This window comes from Ostrinia nubilalis, chromosome 18 (genome assembly GCF_963855985.1).
Source record: "Ostrinia nubilalis chromosome 18, ilOstNubi1.1, whole genome shotgun sequence".
NCBI lineage: Eukaryota > Metazoa > Arthropoda > Insecta > Lepidoptera > Crambidae > Ostrinia > Ostrinia nubilalis.
In genome coordinates this window covers 10732876-10757745 of record NC_087105.1, presented here as the reverse complement: position 1 = coordinate 10757745, position 24870 = coordinate 10732876, and positions in this window count along the sequence as shown.

Here is a 24870-nt window from a genome sequence, read left to right as displayed (position 1 = left end):
CCGGTAATACGGCGTGCCCCAGTTGTGGGCAGGTGAAAGTGACCATTTATGTGTGACGTCACTGCATAGGCGACAGAACATTAACCATGTAACGACATTGAGATGTACCGTTGGCAGAGAAATGATGTCTAGGGTCTAAATTACATCGTAGGATTGAATAAGGCACGAGTAGGAAAACAAAGGAAAGTGTAGAGTTATACCTACTTTGTGCTTCAGTTTTAAAATGTTTTTTTTTCTGTGATCACTTTAAGCAATTTAATTTTGCTAGTAGTCATAATGGTAACAATTCGTTGAAAAGATAGCTAACGAACTTGATACCTTTATTGCGACTTCATAATTTAATAATAGAGATGTACGTTTTTTAAACCATATCACATAAAATATCATTTAGAGCCAAGCTTCATACTCTACACGCTCTAACTAACTCTAACTAAGCAAATTCTATACCCTAGTCAAAATAATATGTCATTTATCCTGTTGTTCCAAAAAAAAACCAACTAGCAAGACTGGAACCAGTCGGTTTCTTCCGCCACTTGTTCTCAGCATCAGCCCATATTATGGTGTCCCAAAGTAGTGGCCACCTATATTTGGGACGTGTTTGAGCCTTGGAAAAGTACTGAATAAGATTAGAATTTGACTATTTCTGCCGACGCTACCCACTGTTTAGATACCCCGGTTTAGATGTATCGGGCTAGTTCATTGACTACGCCACAGGTCGCGTCAATTAGTTGCCAATTTGCTAATAAAAACATTTTCATGTACAATGTTGTCAAGACAACACCATAATGGCTCGCATTGTAAAAAAACTATCAGATCTGATGTAGAACTTATATTCTAACTCTACACGTCCTAATTTCTACATAACTAATAAGATTTCTCTATAACGTGCGGGGCGGCGCCCCTCAGATATTTTTATGTAAGACGAAGCAGCGGCACCGCTCCGGCGTCACATCGCCACCGCAACGCATTGTGTGCTTTGGCTCAAACTCTTCAAGCTTTAATTAAACAAACTCTACGCCTTAGTTAAAATATGTGGCATTCATCCTTTTTTTACTAAAAAGCCAAGTGCCAAGACTGTTTCTGCCAACGCTACACACTGTTTAGATACCCCGGCTTAGATGTATCGGGCTAGTTCATTGACTACGCCACAGGTCGCGTCAATTAGTTGCCAATTTGCTAATATCCATGTTGCGGTGTTGTGTACACAAACCGCCAAATTAATTGAATTCATTCGAAAGCACGGATATAGGAACGATATCTAAATTAGCTTTCGTACTTCGATTTTATCTATGACTTATCTATTAGTGTTTTCGAAATTGATTAGGACTATTAATAACTTAACTATAGGGTTTTATTAATAAATGTTTATTCAAGATTAAAATAAAGTACTTGTAATCAACTAACAAGCAGTACAGATAAAAGATAGGCAAATAAAAGGTATTAAAGTTTGTAAGAACATGCATACCTTTCAAGAAAACTACAGATTAGATTTCGATTAAACTTTTCAGTAAGTTGTAGTTTATCACTTTTTTCTGCTTCTAACAGAATCTTTTTACATGAGATTAATACTTTTTGGATCGTAGGTATTTTTACTAAGCTTCGATAGATATTTCATCTATGCACACGGAAACACTATTTATTAAATAATTATTCGAGTAATCTTATACTTATAAATATAAATAATAATGTGGACCATATTTAACCAATATGTATAAGCTTATTAGGCATCGGTCTCCCACAATAATCTATTTTTACCATAAGCTAGATTTGTGGTTGTTGTGGTGAGAAAATAAAGCATTTTTTAAAAATCATTACTGAACATTACATGTATGCCACACAACATATGAAAATATTTAAAAGAAAATACTACTTAAGTTAATATTTTGCCCGTGACTCTTCCTGCAGCACGTGACACAGTTTAGTTCTAATATTATCAAATGCATGTTTATTTACAGTGACATTGGCATTGAAACTGTTGGTAGTGAATGGAGTCCGCAAACATTCGCAGCATAATTTACATCGTGCCTAAACATTATTAACTAAATGTAATGCGTGTACGTATTTAGGTACGTACCTAATTCATAAATATGAGTTCTAAATAACCAGTCCTAACTAGTTGAACCATGGTTTATTTCAGTTGAACTCTGAAGAAACTCAACAATTATATTAGTAGTAGACTCTTTACAAGAAGAACCAGTCTCCTCTCTTTTTTTGTAGTCCAGTACTAGAACCCGCCTAGACTAGACGTCTAGCAAATGGATTCTTTATTAATATAGATGTTTCAACTATTCATTACACAAATTAAATTAGTTTTCTTAGGGCTGATTTTTCAATCGTGGGATAACTTTTAACTGAAGAATAAACGTATCATTTTGACAAATTGACCATACTAAAACTGTCAATGTGCCAAACTTATTCTTCAGTTAAAAGTTATCCGACGATTGCAAAATCAGCCCTTAGTAGTTAATATACAGTCATTTTCATTGAGGCCTTTGTAAGAAATAACATGCCTTTGTCTGATCATCATTTACCATCAGGTGAGATACAGGCCAAGAGCTTCCTCGTTGTGGATAAAAAAAATGTTTAAAACATCTTTATACATGCCAAGCCCAAGCGCACACGTTCTAATTGCTTTAACACCCATCCATAAGAAAAACAACCTCCTATATTACATACACACAAACTCCCCAGCCCCTAATATAATTTCCCCGCGTCATCAATCACGGGGGAGAGTTAAGTCGACACATGTAAATTTTGCGCCAAATTATTCGGAAGGAGGGCGGAGAGCCGCGCAAACAAATTTGCTATATCCAATGTTCTCGGAAAAGTCGGCGATTATATCGGCAAGAGATTTGGTCGATCGGGTATCTACCTGCGGGTATGGTTAGTTATTGATGTGAATTTGCGATCAGTTGATAATGTTCTTGGATATCCTTTAGAATGCTCTGGTTCTGCTTCAGCCAAAGCATTTAGAATTAGCGCACAGTTAAAGAGTTGTAAAATCAATTCATTTTGAAATAATATAATAACAACAGAATGTTTCATTTTTATGCCTAAACTAGCGAATTTTCATGATAGAGATAGGTTGAAACTTAAGGAAGGAGAAAAGCTACATTTAGTCGCGAAAATAATGAGATGAGGGTGAAATAGGCGAGAAAACTTCGGAATAATAATGTTGAGAAGAAACAGTGCTATAATGAGCCAAGCTTTTTTATTGTTTTACACGTTTTTGTCCACTTTTATAAAATCTACTTTAATATCCTCATCTCCTATATTAAGGGTTTGGGTATTCATGCTAATGAACATTATACGTATAGGCATATTTACCTATTATCCCTCTGTTTGAAAAGGGTCCGGCCAAACAAAAACCGAAAAGATATTTCACTCGAAAGAGCCCATTACAACGGTCTTGATAAAAAAGCTGGGGGTCGATGCTGGTGACCCTCGTAAAATTTGCGAGTGGTATTTGGAGGTACTGAAAGATAGCGAATGTCAATACAGTTGCTTTTAGACAAAAAAGAGTTTCGATCAACAAAATATATTTACAATATTGTTTTTGATCTCCCTTTAATCACTCAGAACCTACTTATTGTGACTGCTACATCTGGTAGAAGAATATTTTTATAGATGCTATAGCTACGAGGGGCGGCTGATAATTCCGCGGCCTAAGGTACTTAGCGATGAGTAATTAGCATGTTACTCATGTCACTAGTTGCGACACTCAGTAGTATTTAGGGATTGCAATCCAGCGGTGTTTTCAATCCAGCTGGATTCTTGCTGGATTGACCTGAATCCAGCGCGGATCCAGCAAAATGTGGAACGCAAATAAAATGACGACATTTTTAAGACTTTTTTTTTATTAAGTAACTAGTTTTCCGCCCACTGCTTCGCCCGCGTGAAAAAAGAGCTATTTTTAGGGTTTTCCCAGACATTGTTCGAATTTTTCTCGCCGTAAAAACCATCCTTGGACTTCAATGAACATTTAAAAAAATTGGTCCAGGCGTTGTTGAGGTCTGCGCTTACCAACACATTTTGCGATTCATTACTGAGAATGCCCTTTCGGTTTCCACACTGGTCGGTTTTAGGATCATTAAATAGTGAATAGTAGAATGACCACGACAGCTCTGCCAAGAGCGTAACGAATAAGAAGAAGAAGAAATAGTCATACACCATAGATAAATGTTAACCTCGCACTCGTTCGGTCTCATATACGCTCATTTCTTTTTTCAGTACCTTTTCGTAATCTAATTGACCACTTGGCTTTGGCTTTTGTTTATTAAAGTTCTCCTTCTCTCTTTTAAGTTCCATCTCAAGCTCTTGCCTTGAAGTCATTTTACGTACCAGTAACTTCGGAGAGGCGCCGTTCAACGCACAAAACAACAGAACGGCAACGTCACCGCGCCGTTTTGAAAATGGCGGCAATTCGAAACTAAGCAATAGAAAATTATACGTTTGCGGATCCGCATCGCTGGATCCAGCACTGTATGCTGGATCCAGCATGTTTAAAAAGGCGCTGGATCCAGCTGGATTGCTGTATGCTGGATCCAGCAATTGCAATCCCTAGTAGTATTATAGAAAGCAATCACTAATTAAGTTTGCACTGATAGTTCAATTTCTATCGAACAAATGACATCACCATGTCCGCCAAATCTGGAGATTTGCGGAATTTCGACACCGCGCGCCGCGGACATAATTCCTCGTAAAGAAGGAAAATAGACCGAAAGACATTTTTGAAGAGATGTCATTGGTTCTTCAGGATTCTGGACCTTCATATACCATGTACGGTTAAAAAATGGGCCCGACTATTTCAACACGGACGAGAGACCTGTGAAAACGACCCCCGCCCTGTCCCGATACTGAGTGAAGGAAACGTTCAAAAGTCGAAAAAATCGTTCCGGCTGACCAAAGAATTAAATCGTGGCAGATAGCTGAAGAATATTTCTTTATGTTCGCGAGGCTATTGTACAGAAATGACGTGGGAAACTGAAAGCCAAGCCCTGAAAGACACCGGGTTCTCAGAGATTGGCCACCCACCATATAGCCAAGACCTATTACCTAGCGATATTTTCCTGTTTTTCGATTTGAAAAAGGACTTACGGGGCCGGAGATATGCAGATGACAACGAAATTAAAGCTGCGGTTGGTCGTCATTATGAAAAAAAAATTTTTGGGTGGGTAAAAGGCATTGTATGCGAGATTTAAGAAATGTATTTCTTTTGAGGGAGATTATATTACAAAATAAAAAATAGAAACCATTTATTTTATTTCATTAAGTACCTTAGGCCGCGGAATTATCAGCCGGCCCTCGTACATGTAGGGATCTTCAAACGCATTAATGCTCAGCACAACAACCGAACCGATTAAAGCAACATCGCATTAGCATCAGTTTGTGAGTGTTGTCTGAAGATACATTCCACAACGAGGGCTACCGTTTCAGTGCTTACCTGTTAGCACCTTTGGTGGGTGACAGGGAGTAAAGGCTTTAGAGTGGCGCCATCATGCTGTCTGCAAATGCTATAGCTCCTATCGCTTCAGCTCAAAAAACGCCAAAAACATTCTAATATTTTCTTATACGTATACATAAAATATGTGCGTTGAATTTTGCTCTTTGAAGGCAGTGATCCCTGAATTTGGGCGTGAACGCCAAACCCATATAGGGTTGACTTAATTTCGCGTGGACTCAAGGATCGGACGCCAAAAGGCGGCCCGTCAATTACCGAGGAGGCCGGGTTTGGCGCAAATAATCGCCCGCTCATTTGCGATCCCAAACTCCCCGTGTTTACTACTCATTAGGCACAGCCCCGAAGATCGTTAGATTTGGCCATAACCCCCCCAACGGTTTGGGGATGACGCGAGAAAACTGTTGTTGCAAGGCGGTAATTACCCCGGTTTTGGGGGTAACGGGCGATGGTAAATAATGGCGGAAAATCAAAAAAAGGTAGAGGATGAACCCTTGATAATTTCCAATTTTCCATTTCACGTTTAGGAATATAAAGCTCTATTGAAAATCACGTTATCCAAAAAGAGCGTAAGTTAAGCATACATTTTGCCCAACAGATTAGGTTAAGTTACATGGATGAGGCGCTGTAATGAGCTAACACCTACGTAAATAAGTAAATATAGGTAAATTATTTCCTGTTTTCTTCCCTTTTCTACAGCTTACTCAGGTCATTCGTCACGTTACTACATAGCGCGCATGTAAAACTTTCGCGCATCTTAATACCTAGAACTACGGGTACGTTAAAACGTAGCTTAATTACACCTAACGTAATAATCCTGGGGCGTTTCATTAAAACACGTAGCGGCACCGTGAAGTCATTAGGCGAAGAATGTAACGTTTGCGTCGGGCGCATTCCGCGACTTGCCGGTTCGTGCGAGCGTTATTTTTCGCGGACCATTTATTCGGAGAACCATCAACGGGGGACGGACTTGGCGTGACGTTTTTATCGATATTTTATTTATTGAAACAACTGCCTATGACATTAGTTCGTTTCAGTCAAATGACGTCCACAGCTGGACAAAGGCCTCCCCCAAAGATTTCCATAGCGTATGACGTATGTGGGGAAAGAAGGGTTAAATGGAGACCGCAGCGTGGGTCAACTACTAGCCGTACGAAATACTCGTAGATAGACGAACTGATTAAGCTAATGGGGTCCTATTGGATGCCCATAGATCATTCTCGACTTAGGTGGGGAATATTACGGAAATGGACCTGCTGAATTATGATGGCGATAAAGTCCCAAAACTAGTACACGTATGGACACATAAAGACTTCAAAAATGTGAACACAATCCAAAAGAAATTGCAAACGTAAAAGACATCGTTGTTGTTAAAAAATTACAGTCATTTGAGAAGATTTGTTGTAAGTTACAGTCATTTTATTTAAATATTTCATGCATCTCACTATTATTTTCATAACCAATGGAGCCAATAAACAAGGTTGTTAGTTCCTACATTGTATTTAAATATTACTTCCAGTAGAGAGCTACGGAGCCTTGCTGCTGCAAGAAATTCTAGATAAAATAATGGCAACCTTAAAAACTAAATGATTGTGATTCAAGTTTGTATTCAATGAACGTATCATCCCTTGCGGCGTCCCTGTCGCAATTTTGGAGGTTTCAAAACTCCGAAAGTAACGGGTCGTGGAATGCAAATCAAAAGCCGCGCCGTTAATATTAATACTGACGCACTGAATAAACGGATGTGCTATGCATACTGCGCTACTAAATTCTAACGCCTTTCCTCTGGGGTAGGTATGTGCCTTAATTTAAACTAGGTAGGTACATTCCTTTGCCAAAATTAGGTATATGGCATCGAAATGTACCTAATAGAGAAAGGAGGAGGAACTTATAGGTTATTTAAACTGTTAACTTATTTACGTATTAAGAAGTGGAAGAAAAAATTGATTCTTTTTTTTGAAGATGAATGGATTCTGTGGAAACTTTATTGACGTCTTAACTATCAAAATAGCATACAAAGGTTTTAATTTTTAGAGATTAACTGGTTCTTAAGTGTTCTTACTTTGCTTTAACGGTCCAATTTACTTTCTACAGTGTTTCGACTCTACAAAAACAAAAGAGAAGAAAATCGTGAGTGCTTGGGAATTTAATAGCATAGAGTACATAGTAAATATGAAATCAGAAAACAAGTGTAGCTGTATAATATCTGTATATTTTAAATTTGCATAAAGCGCAGACGCATTTGGTTGAGCGATCGCTGTATTATGGTAATGCGATTCTTAAAACAGCACAGCCTATATGATTTTAATTTACATATTACCGTTATAGGAAGCCATGGCAGTTTCGACCCTAAAGGCCCGAGACCCTCATTTGGCGAAGATTCACGCACCAGATAGTGACGGGTAATGGTCCACGTCAAATGCCCTCGATTCTTCGAGCAGAGGCTTGGTTATGGCCAAAGGAGACGCCATACAGAGTTAAAAACATAACCCTCATTCTCACTATCGATTTTGTTTGATAGTTGTCTATTTTAAATAACATGTGGGATTGTAGCAATGTACAGCATTATTACTACTTTATTGTTTGCAGAGGCGATGATAAAAGTTAGGTTGGGTGTAAAAGAGCTCTTCAGAGTTTATCTTATACCACAGAATACTTAGTTGTGTGCTGAGAATAAATAAATTTTCAGAATAATGTAATTTACATTTCAGAATAGTGGGGTGACGTAATTATACCAAGACCGCATATGACTGCTCAATAGGTTTAAAGTAATTTCATGTAGGTCAAAAGATTTATTAGGTATGTTTTTTTGTCATTCAATGGAGAATTTTTTGGTTCTTATAATAACCTATTAATTCGTAGCCAAAAATAATCACTTTTTAAAGGTCATATGCCTTCTCCATTGTCAGCCTCGAAGCCTCAATTGGGTCGTTAGTGGCGAAATTAAAAACGGCCGTGACGGTGCGTTTTCTTTTTTGGCCCGAGGTGTGGCCGCTGAAAGAATGCCCCGAAGGGTCCCTTCGACCCGGGTCACCCGGTGGGCGGGTTATTATATTACGGGCTTTGTGCGAAGGGTTAAGGTACTGTAGCTGAAGTATAATAAGTTCCTTTTTAAATTTTCGCTCTCAAATTTTCATAGCGTGGAGGGAGACGATAAGCAAATGCGCTGTCATTACGTTATGGGGTTTTATATTTCTGTTTGTGGCAATGGTCATTGGTAAGTCACGGAAAATATCTAGAGGGATAATCACGGCTACATTGCGAATGCGACTAACTTGTATTCTCTTGAAAAAAGTTACTGTTTTTTAGGATATTGGTAATAATATACCTATTCCAGTAGCTTTAAACGTAAGAGTAATATTGTAGGCTGATTTTGTCTCTCTTAATTCGCTTTGAATATTATCATGTGAGTCGCGGCGTTGAACCATACCTAAAAGAATAAGCCTGACGATATTAAATATACCTACTGCATAGAGAGCACATACTTAACTTTAGATTTTTTCATGATTTTGTTGCCATTCCCACGGTGAAGTTCAGTATAAAAATACTGCAACATAATCACAAGATAAAAATAATAAAAGAAGACACCAAAGACACGCCCTGTATTCTTATACAGGTTATCTTCAAAAGCTCGCCTAATTCGAAAGCTTACATTTACACGATCAGCTGAAATTTTAGGCCCGTAAAATTAACCGTTAAGTGTCCACTGGAATTATAATAAATGGACTGCGCAAGAATATTTTTTGGCTCAGCTGCCTAAGCTCTTAAATGGGCCAAAACGGATAATTTAGAGTGTCGCGCCGGCCCACATTAATTAGTATTTTAATTAAAATTAATAGGCGATTATTTGGGAAAATTTTCAAGTAGATACTTTTAATAGGCTGCTGAAATTGCATATTATGGAGGGGATTTTGCTGTGGACAAGCGTGGGAAAGGTTTGATAAAGCTTAGAATGATAATTCTTAGGTGCTTACTGTACTTACATGGGCATCGAAATCAAAGCAGGTGTGGTTACTTGAATTAGAAGTATGAGGTATTAGGATTTTTGCATTTATTATTTCAACTATCGTAAGTGATTATGTAGGCCTTGTTATAAATCAAAAGATGAGGCTATGAGTTTTTTGAACCATCCTTAATATCTCATCGTTCGTTTCAGCCAAATGACGTCCACTGCTGGACAAAGGCCTCCTCCAAGGTTTTCCACAATGCACGGTCCTGCGCTGGCCGCATCCAGGCTCTTCCCGCGACCTTTACCAGATCGTCGGTCCACCTAGTAGGAGGCCTGAAATGAGGAGACCCGCAGGAGAACCAAAGTGACCGACATAGCTCGCAGAATTGCTAAAATCAAGTGGCAGTGGGCGGGGCACATAGCTCGTAGAGACGATGGCCGTTGGGGCAGAAAAGTTCTCGAGTGGCGACCACGGGCTGGAAGACGTAGCGTGGGCAGGCCTCCTACTAATATCTCATACCTAAGTACAATTTGGGGACTTGATGATCTTATTAATTTTTGATTTAATTATAAGAATTACTAAAAAACCAAAGGGAATAATGAAGCTTACTTGTACTTATCAAGTTAACCCAAAAGGTTCTCAAAATCCTTGATTTTTCTTACTCTAGAGAGAGGAAGAAGCAATAATAGTATTAAATTTTAATTTTGCAAAGGAAACAAGGCATTTTTTCTATTCCTAACATCAGAATAGTAGCTAACCGATCTTCGGTGGCTTATTAACCCCTAAAAGCGAGCGGCGCCCGCGGTCCCGCGCGATGCCAAAAAGGCCAAAATTCTCACGCGTGAAAGTGCCGCTTTTCTTTTACCTTTTTCCAATGGGTATCGACGAACCGCCTTTCGATTTCATTACGGACGTCCGTCTTTTTTTTATTTTTAAATCACACCGTGCTCCACGCTGCCGCGTTTTTGTTCGTCTCTGTTTTTTTACCGCGATCTCGTTTCGTTTTTTATGCACGCGCCCCGCAAACAATGCCATCGTGGCCACCGAATTAACTCAGACTTTTTGCCGTTTCGCGCCAATAAAAATATTTTAATTCAGCGAAAGCGTGTTAATTAATAATTAATATTTTTCGACGAGCGCTGTTTAATGGGCCCGTTTAACACGTACGCTGCGATTGTTTTTTCGCGAATCGTTTTCATGAATGGAATGATGACGTAATAGGATAATGTCAGAGTCGGCAATTTAACGTTTTTATTGGATTGCGTGTTGTTGTTTTTTTTTCGGTTACGGCCGCTCGCCGGTCAATGGGACGAGTGCATCGGGATTTTAATTTTCAATGTCATTATCACTTTCACAATGAGAATGTACTCATGTTTATTATTAACACGTTTATTTGCGATTCGGTAATGTGTGCGGTTTTTATTCGTTCTGTTGTGAAAAAGTTTTTTGTTTTCGATACATTCATTTTTACGTGTTGAATGAGTTAAACAGTTGTCAGTTGGACCGTGACCTTTCAATGAGTTAATGTAATGTAGTAACTTTGACTTGATTCTCGCTTGATGATTACCCTTTTAGTTTCAATTAAGTATCTAATTTATTTAGTATTTAGTTTTGTACCTTCTCAATCATTCTACAAGGTTTGATTTTCTTTTATCACAGATTTATCTTTCGCTTTTTAGGGATATTAATAGGGCAGGGAATCCTTTTCATAGGATTGATACTAATAATTCTTTTTTAATAGCTTGCCAATTGACCATCTCAAAAATCTAACAAAGTAATAGTTGACTACAGTTATCTATAGTAACAGTTAACGTCTCTGCACACTTCAGGAGCGCTCAATGGGAACCAGTCCTGAATGGCTGCGGCTAACAAAGGTCACGGTGCAGGTCAAGACGGGTCAACTTGGCCCGCTTTGATCTCGATAGTGATAGTCAAACGGTCATTTGTGCCACGTGCGCTTTGGAGGGTTAGAATTTAGTTCGGTTGTGTTGGGTCTATCAGTGCAATGGAGTAATGTTCTATTGAAGATTGACATTTCTACAGGTATTTAGGAATAAACGAAGCTGTTATTAAATGTATTTTAGTGCAATGGTGCATAGCTTCCAGTATATTTTTACTGGTTCATATCATGTTTATTATACGTAAGTGAGAAAATAAGTTACTTTTTCGTGTAAAATTGGAACATTGCACTATTCAAACATTCATGTTTAGAAAATGTAATGCGTACAGGATAGGTTAAAATTATGGCACAAAATACCAAACCCAATGCTTACTTAACTTTTCTCTTACCTTTGCTTACTATGTATTTCGTCATTTCTATCTCCAAACCAATGTGTAAGTAACAGACAAAACTTAAAACTTAAATCCTTTTTGCAAGCGCTAAAACAAGCGGTTAATATGAATATTCCTAAAGTAGATTTCCATACAAATGAAAAGTAATTTTGCCGCTAGAGCAAGTCGCGCATCTGAGGTGCTATATCTGCGGCCCGGGAGGAGTTTGCATCTCTAAAATGTGGCTAGAGATCTGCTAGACGTTGTAGAATGGATAGAATAGTTTTTTTAAATGTTATAGTAGCACAAACAGACGCAAAATATTTACCAAATCTATCTAATATATTCCCATTTGTCAGCATAAAACTGAATAAGTACAATGTTTGGTGGTACTTAATATGGAATTCGATATGCATAGATATACAAACAAGTGTCCTGCGAACGCATAAACTGGGTGTTTGCAAGAATGGTCTTTCAGAAATAATCTATTCACCTATCTATTGTAAACGCTTTCTGCCTGTTTAAATATTTCGGGATTTGTTTTACGGAAATTGATACATCTAAAATACTTAGTGAATGCATAAGATACGTTCATTCATTATTTAAGAAAGGATGACAGCTTTCTGTAGTTTTAAGCTAAACATTGACATGAGTCCTGATTAAATATAACTATTAAATCCCATTATACTAAATCCACAATCATTTCAAGAACTGCATAATCTAGAGCGGCTATGTAAGCAACACGAATAAAGTACCAACACAATGTACGTTAGGACAAAACAAAAAGAACCATACTACAAACAAAAAGAGTTCGCGCTTGACGTTTTTTTGCAGACTTGAGATCGTAAAGTTGTCGGACACCCCTGAGGATTACGCGAAGGGGAGATGCAAATTCTGATTCTCTTTGTTCGGACTGCGTAGCGTCCGCTTAGCAAGAATTATTTATTTATTTATCTTCCTTTAAACTTTAAATTATACGACGCGATAAGAAAAGTGTAAAGAAAGTAGGTATGTGAGAAGATACGTTCTTATTATGCTAATTTAACTCAACGGTTTTGATATTTGAAAGAAATAAATATTTGACCGTAGTAACTGTAGTAAAGTCATTTCTACTTAGCTTACTTTTCATTTATGTTTTTATGGGAAAAAAAGTACCTATATGCACATACAAGACACGTGTTTATAAAGAAGGTTTGCCTTATATTTATGGCCAGATGGTTGATTAATTTCTTTTTTCCAAAAGTCACTCATATCCATATCGATGTAAAAGTGTTGTTAAAAGTACAATATTTTTACATCTTATGGTTTAATTTTGAAAGATGGGATTCGTTTATAAATAACTAGCTTTCCGCCCGCGGCTTCGCCCGCGTGGAATTTTGTCTGTCACAGAAAAACTTTATCGCGCGCGTCCCTGTTTCAAAAACCGGGATAAAAACTATCCTATGTTCTTTCCCGGGACTCAAACTATCTCTATGCCAAATTTCATCAAAATCGGTTGCGAGGTTTAAGCGGGAAAGCGTAACAGACAGACAGACAGACAGAGTTACTTTCGCATTTATAATATTAGTTGGGATGTTTGTGAGAAAGTAGTCAAATTATAATAAAGCAATCAAGATCATCGTAAAGTAACATAATTTTCAGTCCTATACCCATTTGAAGACTAAAGAGTATGTACTCGTATAGCGTGGTGCACCTAAGTATGTATGTATGTATATTTATGTAGAGTAATTTAAATGCAAAGTGTAAAAATAAGTAGGTATAATAAAGCGGGTACGAGGGCTGTTTACCGCCGCGGGCCTCATCTGCCGCCGACCGCCTTTTACGACGTAAACACTCATTCACGTGCGGCTCCCAAACTTCTAACTTGCTTCAACCACACCAACGCGTGCAGTTCGCCATCGCAGGCGCGATCAAAGGCCAATGACAGGTCACGCGACCCATGACAGTTCACGCGACCTGTCATTTCCCTGTGATCGCGCCGTGATCGCGGGGGCGATGGCGATCTGCACGCGTTGGTGTGGTTGAATCATCGTGGTGTTACTCTTTATAAGACGTTCTAGAAGTCTAACATATCAATCTTAATCTCAGAAACTACAAGTGCTATTTTGCATGGGGGTTCCTTTTAGAACCTAGGTGCTCAATAAGACGAAAACGGAAGCAAAATTCAACCTATAAGGGGGTAAAACGGGATCAACGCGTACGAAGTCGCGTATGAGTATATGTATGATACCTACTGTCTTTCCCAAACCCTATAATCCAGGCCTCTTCTAGGCGAGAGTGAATAGGCACTTACAGGGCAGGTACGTACCTATTATCCTAGACTGCATCTCACATAACATGGCGTGATTGCGGTCAAATACTTGCTTTGTTCTGCATTACAAAAATGCTATGGGACTAATACTCCATCTTGTTATGCCTTATATTGCAATATTTAAGTTTTATTTAGACTATCTTCTACTTTCCAAAATTCAGTATAGGAATATAATTTATGCGTGTGTTAGAAGTGAGTTTGCCACAGCAGTACGGCGGGATTGGAACCGCCGTTCTCTCAAATCGGCAGCTGAGTTCCGAGCTCTCAAGCCTTTTAGGTTCTATTAGGTTATTGCCGCCTTTAATTCATTAAATATGCAAAATTTAACTTCCACAAATATTTTCAACAAAGTTTGAGAAACTGGTCATCAACCCACAAGGGTAGTCAGGGGATGTTAGGGACAAATCGCCAACGCCCGCGGCCAGGCACGCAGGCCCGTTTGCAAGACGCACCCTTCTAATCCCTCTCCCTACCCTCATTACATACAAGGATAGTTAAAATTGCCCCCACCCACCCCCAGAGGTTTTATATCTTCAATAAAACGGGCAGTAACGCGATACTTTATGACCACGATTTGAAATTATGGACGAAAATTCTGGAGTTAGATATGTGGTGGAGCAATGAAATGTTTATGATTTGTTTAGTTTAGATGCTGAAGTGCTGACGGATAATAAAAAAATGGATTTACATTTGGGAATGCTTGGTAAAGTCGAATATAAGTAACACGACATTTAAGTTCGTTTCTATAAAGACTGGTACTTGGTAGTTACCTACAATAGAAAGTATTTTTTATCTAGTGTACTCGTCTAAAAGCTCGGTATCGGCTGTTGTTGGTTGCTCAAAAGAGTGTACGTATTTGATTGATGAGAATTTTCATAGTAAAGCTCAACAAAACCCTTTTAACAAATGACTGCCTTTCACCTTTGAGGCCTATCTCTTCCCGCATTAGAACTGGCATTTTTCCCCGAATATCTAATTTCAAAGCAAATCCGAGGGGTGGCGCCACCGCCGCAAACACATTTCACCCCACTCTCCCCGGATTATACGGAAGATAGTTAAAGCCCTGAATAAATTCCGTCCAATAGGCCCTTTGTCCCTTGGAATAAAGGGATGTTTTATCTTGAGGATGGGCTAATTTGACAATAACAAAAGGGTTTCCGTGAAGGGATTGCGCCCAACGATGATATCAACGTTTTTATGTTAACGAATGTATGTGAATTTCGTTTGCAATTTGTTTGGGACAAAGAGGTTAATATTATGTATGTACATGGGATGACTCTTGAGTTTTGTATGGGGAAAGCGAGCTGTAACGATGTTCGGAGCATATTAATTATTTACAGGCCAATTATAATACCAAATAAGGGTAAGATAACACAATTGTTCTGAATATGAAGATAAATTAGTAAAGTACACCGAATTATTAAGGATAGATATGAATTCAACAAATAATTTGGAGTTAAGGTGGTTTTGTAAAGCTGTCAAATTACTGTGTCGTAGGCATTTTGTAGCCATAAAGAAGTAGGTAATTATCATGACATTTTCGTATATTCGTCTCAGTCCAATTAAGTAATATCACACTTTTTTCACATTGGCAGTAAATCACTTTCGTTTTGTAGACAAACGAATCTAAAAAGAAGTTTCGCACTTTTACCATTCCCACTTTTGCTGACTAATGGTTCCCGAGGAGCGGCTTCCGTGGGCTTTGCACTTTGGATGCATCACTATGCAGCTATCCAGTGCTTTGTTTAAAACGTGCAATAAGAAACTTGGGAAAGAAAGTGAAGTGTTAGATTTTACCGGCGGACATAGGGTAGGGAAATCGGATTTTAACTTTGTTGAATTCTTTTTGTGGAGATAGGTAATATCAATGAAGGGACAGTGTATCTAATAAGTTGCTAAGTTAAATTCTGTAATATTCTATGTTTAGTTTGTAATAGGCGCAACTTAAAAACAAACTAACGACCGAAGATAGATTTTTTTAGCATCATATTTTTCTTTGGTTTGCCCGGGCTTTTGGTCTTGCTTTCCGATTTACGTTCAATTTTATTATTTTTGAAACCTTTACAAAGCAAAAACATAACAATAAAAAAAACATGATTACTTTGGGGCTTGATGGCACTGTGTGAAATTGTCCAAAGATATTTATTATTATTATTAATAAACATACAGACAAAAGAATACATTTCAAAATTTTGCTTATCATAGTGTACTCAAGTAAGCCCATAATGTGTAACATAATTAAATCCAAAGCTTAAACCCTTCCCAAATTTAATCTACGGCTCCATTCTTCCCACAAGGGTCGGTTACCTACCAATCAGGGTTGTCAGCAGGTGAGTGTCGTCGAAGATGTCAGTGTCTCCCGCACGCACCCTCAAGCGTTTGCCGGCCCTGCCTAGTAATTAACTTGTATACTATACGTGCCTACTCAGTCATCACCTACGGATCACCGGTATTGTTTGGTTTAAGAATTAGCTGGGGTGAACACAGAAGCACAGTAAAGCGTTTTGCGACCGTGAATAACAAAAGAGAGTCGGCTGAGTTTCTTTTGTTTTTGTTTAATTGCGTGATCTTTGACTAGAGATGAAAACACTTTTAATGCGTTTTTGGATGATAAAATATCAATTGAGTTGAGTTATTTTACTTTTCTTTTGTTCTGGTGTAGTTGCGTGACTAAGGGACTACACATCAAACAGAGAACAGGCAGCAGCGCTCTCTGAAAAACATCAATCTTTTAAACTGCGATCTCCAACCCGCCTGCCAAGCGTGGGGATTATGGCAAAACCCTCCACTATAGTGGAGGAGGCTCATAGTCCAGCAGTGGACTGTAAAGGGCTGTTGATGATGATGATGATGTATTTGCGTTTGCCGGTCCTGCCTTACCTTAGTACTTACCTACAGATCACAGGTATTGTTTTGTTTAAGAATAACTTAGCTGAGGTGAACAGGCATTTTGAGATTGCGAATAACAAAAGAGAATCGGCGATCTTGATCTTCTTTTGTTTATGTAAGTATGTATGAGGCTTACGATCCTAGCTGAGGTGAACACCAAATTGTTTTGGGACCGATAACAAAAGAGAGTCGGCTATCTTGAGTTTCTTTTGTTTTTGTGAAATTGATCGTATCTTTAACTTGAGATTAGAACAATTTTTTTTAAATCGTTTTGGATATGAAAAGTAATGAGTTGAGCTCTTTCTTTTGTTTTTGTGTGAGTGATTATTGATTAAATTGCACTACAATAATTGAGTAAGTTATCAAATCGCAAAAGGCAAAGCTATTAAACAATGAAAGATTTTTTTAAGATTTAACGTTTAAATAATTTTTAAAGATGACAGACTCCGTTAGCCATTTTGCAACATTTACTCTTATTATGCCAAATCAACAAAAAACCAATATAGTTCTTCACCTGAAAGTCACTTGAAACAGCCAATGCCTGCAAAAGGGTATTTGCGCAGCCCAGCACTCGAACCCGCACTGTTTGCGAGGCCTACACCGGCCACTATTTTTTGGGCCGAATCGGTGGTAAATATGCATGAAGTTTTTTAACACCGGCAATCATCGTAGTAGCAAGGAATTGGTTTGCAATACCAGACGTGAAAATGGTTGAAAAACAGATTTTCAAGCTCGTGTATTGTTTGTAGACTTCTACAGACTTCCACTCTAAAAAACCATGAATTTATGCACCAAAACAAATGAAAAGTAAAAAAGCTCAAGTCAATTGTTACTTCAAGATCTCAAATGTTTTAAAAGTGTTAATCTCAAGTCAAAGTAAATTACACAAAAACAAAAGAAACTCAAGATCACCAACTCTCTTTTGTTATTCACGATTATAGCCGATCTTCTTTTGTTATTTACGAACCTCTACCTGCTATCAAATTAGAAAATCATATTAGCCAATATAGTAGACACTCAAACAATAATAATGAGGCAAAATTATCTAAAAACGCTTTTTTGAATCCAAAATTGCAATAAAAATACGTTTAAGAATTAATACTGTTAGCCCAATTTTTTGAGACACTTTTTATGGGTACCTAGTACCTACTTACTTTTTCATTAGGTATGTTAAAAATACTAATCTACCGAATTTTTTTCTAGAAAAACGAGTGAATAGAAAATGTATTGTGCACCTCAGGTAGGACTGGAACCAACGATATACTTATTGTCCCCAACCAGCCATTTTCTACCCTGTAATTTAGATTATCCCCTAATTCCAGGAGCGTCTCTCGCTTTTCGCGTTAGATAACATAAAGAATAATGTTACCCCGAGGGTGGGTCGGGGCTATGTGCACAAAGTCCCGGATTAAATAAACAAAGTTTTTGTGAAATCCCGCGAGTTGAAACATCAAACAGTGGTACGGGATCGGTACATTTGCGTAGATTAACGGCCGGCTGCGTAAGGGCCGGACCTTTTCAGGGGGATATTCTGTGCGACGATAAAGACGAGAGAAAACAGGAACGATAATATAACGATTTTACCAAGATATTACAGGTTGGGAAGAAAATATCGTGCGTGATAAGTAACGATCATGTTTGAGGTTTTTAATATCAATGACGAATGGTCTTTATAGAAATAAAGACCATTCGTCAAATCCTTAGAAAAGGATTTGAGTGCATACACATTGTAAAGCGTTACTCTAACTCGAGAACTTGAAAAACTTTTTTCCTTATTAATTACATTTTTGTCATTATAGGTACTCACCAAACAAAAAAATTGTTCCTAGTGATTTTATTTTGTAGGTTGTAGCAATTATTAGGTAGGTTTACTTACCTTGTAAAGTGCAAAACTTTAGTTTAACTTATTAATTATGGATGTTTTTTAATAAATGAACATAACAGTCATACATACAATCTGAGACGACCCAAAAAGGAAAGTACATTAGTTACGATAAGTAAAAAAAGAATTTAAAATATCATCTGACAACGTTCTAATCTCGACAGCTCGGATATCAACAAAAAACTGGGTCGAGTTAAATCTTGTCTGTTTTTCGAGCTATTTTTCTCAAGGGCCGCACGTGGCGGTGAATTATCGTGGGGGGAGGGGGGGGCATGTAGAAGGGCCGCTGGAGAGTCGGGATGCCCTAATTTTTTACCCGCCCGGCGAGGTTAGTTCAAAAGAGTTTTTATAATTACGTTGGGTATGTAGGGTGTGCCAGCGATACGTATATCTTTTGTATAATGACTTGATAAAATAAAAAAAAAAGATGCTTTATCTTGAAACCTTACCCATGCCTGATTGTAACGCTATTTTTAATAGGTAGGTTTAGTGATGTGCTAGAGTAAGTAGTTGAAATTAGTGATACTTGTACTAAAAAATTTGGAAAAGAGCTATTGAAATTACTAATGACCTGTTTCAAAACTCTCTTTGTATCCGACTTGATGAACAGCCATAAGTGTTAGAAACGTCTCAATCAAATTGATAGCTCATGATGACCATAAAACTTTAAGGACGCATTCTTATTTTTTGCTAGTCCTTTATGGATAATAATAATAATAATAATAAATACACTTTATTGTACACCAAAGATAAGAACAGAAAGAAAAGGAACACACAAGGTACAACTAGGCGTTCTTGGATATTGAATCTAACACGAGAGATTTAGTGGAGAACTTTAACTCTAACTCCTAAGTACTTACTTACTGAAAGTTATCCTGAAAACTCAGTTTTAGCCACACCTCTTTTCTTTCCCGGAGTATTTTTTTATGTATGAGTTAAATAGTTTCTTTCTATAAAGCTATTTTATTTCCAAAATGCGTTCGTTCGTTTCAGCCAAATGACGTCCACTGCTGGAAAAGGCCTCCCCCAAGGTTTTCCACAATGAAAGGTCCTGCGCTGCCCGCATCCAGGCTCTTCCCGCGACCTTTACCAGATCGTCGATCCAAAATGCGTATTTTATACCAAAAGAAAAAATCAAAAAGAAAGTATCGCCTAACATCTATTTGGAAGTACTAGTACCACTACATATGTACCAACTTCTTACATACATATAATCCTCTTTCTAGCTACAAACCTAAACAGGATTAAAGCAAAAACCATAAATCACCAACAACACATGCTCCACGAGCCGGCAATAAATTACGAAGATTTAATTAATATAACCGAACAAAATCTTACGGTGGCCATTTTGGACACCCTTACCCCCACCCAGCCGAAACAGACGATTACACCTACACCAACACGTCTTGGCACTTGCCAAAAAATTCTGCCCACCACTTACTTCTCTATGACTTTGAGAATACAGACCAAAATTCAAAACGAGTTGGTATTTTGAAGTGTACAATTAGGTTTGGGGTCTTTTGTACCCCAGTCCTTCCGCGGGCATAATTAGGGACGGACCCTACGAGATGAGATTTCGAGTTTAAATTGATTCAATCGGGTAGTCATGTTTCGCTCGAGAGATTGCGATGTTTTTCGCTCGATTCCGATCCGAGTCGAGTGTTTACCGGGTAAGGCATTAATGAGAGAGCTAGAACGCTGATGTCGGGCAAATTGATTAGGTTTGTTCAATTAGTTGGCAAGTAAATCGACTTTATGGATTGGCTCTTGTAAAACTGATTCATGGGGCTCTTCGTGGTAAACTTTGTGCAGATAATATTGGATAAAATTTTGGGTTTTGTACAGTTGCATCTACGTTATAATTTAAAGTAAAGTAAAGTAAAAGTAAAAAAGTATTTATTTCTCAAAGATGTCACATGTACAGTTTATTCTGGCGGTCTCTGCACTAAGCTAGAAAGCTTGTATCGCAGCGGCCAATTCAAACAATTACCTTTGTATTGACATCGGTCTGATAGGACGGACGTGTTAAAACTAGTTATAGGCTTTTAATGTGTTAAATATAGTTATTATAAATCTAGTTAATTTAATAACTTATTTAAAAATAAAGGGCCTTTGCTAACTTAAAAAAAGAAAGGACAGTCATACACATGGAAAAGGGACCTCAACTAACTAATTTATATAGTAGGTATCTGCATAATCAATCAAGGTACCAATAAATACCGTACACATTTTTTAAAATTACAATAATAACCTTTAAAATAATTTTTTTTCTTGTCTTTCACTTGAGTTTGCTTTTCAATAGATCTCAAATTCTTGTGTGCCTAATATCCCCCGGCACACCCTAAGACCATTTTACTACTTAACTTTGTATCAAGTTCAAATCGAAGTGCCTTAACGTTCTTCGTAAAAGTCTCATTTCCAGTCCGTTTTATTTCCTTCAACTCGGTAGAAAAGAGTGAAAAACTCTTGTAAATAATGTATCGGGTGTGTTCTTACCGCGGCGCCCCCGAGGCTTGCAATTACTGCAGCAGACTGCAGCTGCGATGCATCCATCACTGCTGCTTTGCCCCGTTAAGCAAAGAGGTTTGTGAGAAACGAAGTGAACTATGTTCTTTGGGGGGAGTTAATGAGTAATGCAGGTGTATTGTGGTTGAGAGAACTGTCTGATTACTGAATTATTATTTAATTTATGAATCGTAGAGTCACTGAGATAATTAAACAAAGAAAGGAAAAATCTTTATTTCCCACAAATAAAAGGAATAATAATAATAATAAAAAAATATGCCCCTTTTTGTTTATGGCAAAATTATTGTAAATAGTTTGAAGTGTTCTTGTAGGATAGAAAATTTGTCTCAGAAATGAAACGCTGTACTAAATTAGGTGACAATACCAAATTATGTGACTTGTCTTTTAGTTTGGTAAATATATAGAAAGATGAACTTTTGTTCCTACTGTTAGAATCTAGAAACAAATATTTCTTCTATCGACATAGAGTGATGGGTTTGTTTTTAATGATCAGCCAATATGTTTTCCGTAAAACCTAAGCCTAAGACTTCTTAAAAAGAACTTAGATATAAAAATGAGATTATAAATGAGTTTAATACTTAAAACTAAATCAAAACCTCCCCTGAATAATAAACTCGTGCGAGAACCTCAGTATCTTGGCGATCCGCATTTAACCAAGTCTCGGTTAACTACCAGCAGTTAAATTATTTACGCGAACTCTCGGCTATTTCCCGACGGCACAAAAGCTACGTTTAGAATTATATATGAGTCGAGCTTAAAGTTTAGAAGCTCGCTATGCAAGTCTAAAAGCTTGGGCGGCGCGGCTTAGGTGTGTGGTAGACGGGGCGTGGGTAGATTTAGATAATTATCTACACCTACACAGTGTTTGAAATTATTTAGTCCATTTATTTTCAGTTATTTTCTTAATTTTTTTATTCAAACAGCTGTCCTCTTCTTGAAAGAAATTGTATTATTAAAATTTGTGGTATTTCGTCAGAGTACAAGGTATCGCAGCATTTTTCTATTCGGTTTGGTTGGTGGTAGCGCTTGTTCTAAGTCCGCCTGGCTAGCTACCACCATCTTACCTAAGTCTGTCGCCATAACAACAATGTTAACATCATTGTTGTGTTCCGGCAGTGAGATATAAGATACGAGTAGCCAGTTCCTCCGTGGTTGAGGATTCCGGGTGAAGCTCGCTTCTACTTTAGGCCTGATCATCACTTACTATATGGTTTCAATTTATGGAAATAGTTTTAATTAGCACAAAAACGCTTGTGATGTGGGATATAATACACTTATTATCACGCACGCAATGACACTGGTTAGTTTAATTTGTAGTTGTTAGTATCTATTAAACATAGGTATTAGAAATTAGACTAAAGCGAGTTGTAGACTAGCAATAAAACTTGCAGAAGTTGACTTCCGCAAGCTGTCACCACTGTGTAAATCTTGCAGAAGTTGAATGTTTCTCAACACTAATCTTCTTTAAAATCTGTGCAGCAGGTGTTAAAATAAAACACATTTTGTTACCAAAGGAATATTTATAATTCATTGAGCATTTTAAAGTTAAAAACTACATATCAAAATCAAACAGACTAAACAGATTGACTCAATTCTTATCCCCTTACTAATAAAACTGCCTTTGCCCAGCAGTGGACGTCTTTCGGCTCAAACGAACGAACGAACTAATAAAAAGTTACACACTCGTTGAACAGTCTAGTTTAAAGTGACATTTCCATACTAAAGGTCACAAACAAGTGTTCAACGAGTAATATAACTTTTATTAGTAAGGGGGTTAGCAAGGAACATAAATCAGAATAGAAAAATGTCCGAGTCTAAATATTCTGGATCTATGGTAAGTACAGTCAGCAAAACATTAACGGCACGGCTCGGGCTGACGCGGACGGGTCTAAACAGGGCTGACGGTACTTAAATAGCAGCTCTCTGACGGACTTTCAAGTGCTGTATTTTATACTTACGGATCTAGGTAGGTGTGTATACCTAGTAGAAAGAAATAAAATAAGGCTTAATGTTGTAAAAAATATATTTCCAAATCAACAATATTTTAACGTTAATAACGTTTTAAAATAAATTAGAGATAATAGAAATAATAATGAAACATAATCGTCATAACTGATTTATTTCTTTAAGATTTGTAAAAACTTTGAGTAGCTGAGACATCGGAGGTAAAAGAAAGAACATAGTAAGTACTAGTATGAATAACTAATTTATTTAGAGTTGATTTTTAATCGTCGGATAATAATAACTGAAGAATAAACTTGTCGTTTTGACATAATTTCCCATACAGAAACTGTCAATGTGCCAAAGGGTATTTCTCATCGCCACCGTTCTCATCGTCACCTTCGTGGCAAATTTTATTTTTAACTTATTTCAACTTTTTGTAAACAAAAATTGTAGCGCTTGATGTGAAGAAAGTATTCTCAGTAAATCAGTCAAATAGTGAGTCTGGTTTGGAAGCTTTAACGTTTTGAATTTTTTGATGCCACGAAAGTGATTCTGTACTTCACAGCAATCATTTTTTCAAACTTTACTACTGTAAATGACTCTTAAGTATTTATAAAACATATATTTTGTCTTATTTTCATAGATAAATGGCAATGACATAATATAAATAGGTAGGTACTTAAATACAAGATAAAATTTTACCGATAACGTCACCTACTAAGTTACAAGATTCTACGCAATTGGTTTTAAGGGTGATACTGGTGGCCTGAAATGCTAAAGAAGCAAAAAAAAGGATTATCAGTACCTCAATAAAAAAGAACTCTTAACTTATCAGTCCCTCAACAAAAATATGTTTATTTATTGAGGCCAGATTTTTTTTTAATTTATTTAACAACTTAAAGACAGTTACATTAAGACAATTACATTTAGATAGCTTTAAAAACCACTAGGGTTTGATGGCCTCGTATTTTTGTTGTACAACTTTTAACTCAAACTTCAGATTAAATTTATCTTACAAACAGATACACAGTCACATATACAGACATACATACAGTCATACAGACAAAAAAATACGAGGCCCTTATTTTTTTATTGATGTACTGAACTCTACTTAACACGTATAATTTATTCGTTATTAAAATATTGTAAAATCTTAAACACCAGTCATTATATTTTAAAATAAACCAAAGCAAGAAATCACTTTCGTGGCCTAAAATCACCTTCGTGTATAAAACACCACGAAGGTGATGCCACGAAGGTGACGAAAATTTTAGTTTTTTATTCATTATCCCTAAATTTGAGTTTATCGGTTCAAGTCGAATACTACACAAATAAGTCTAACATGTTAAGTTTTCAATGGCCTAAGTTTCAATTAAATTGTTCAAATTTTAGAGGTAGAAAATATTGATCAAGCAAGCGACGGAATGTCTATGGATAATCACAAAAAGTTACGTATTTTTTTCGCGGAGCGACGATCGACTTATCTCACCTCCGCAATGGCAGGAGCGCGACTGACGTTAACCGAATAGAACACAGTGATTGGTTGATGGTGTTCGGTTTAACGGCAATCTTGTATGATTACTCAAAATTTTAGGTACCTAAAATCGTGTGACCAACGTATTTTCCTTCCTCAATTCGA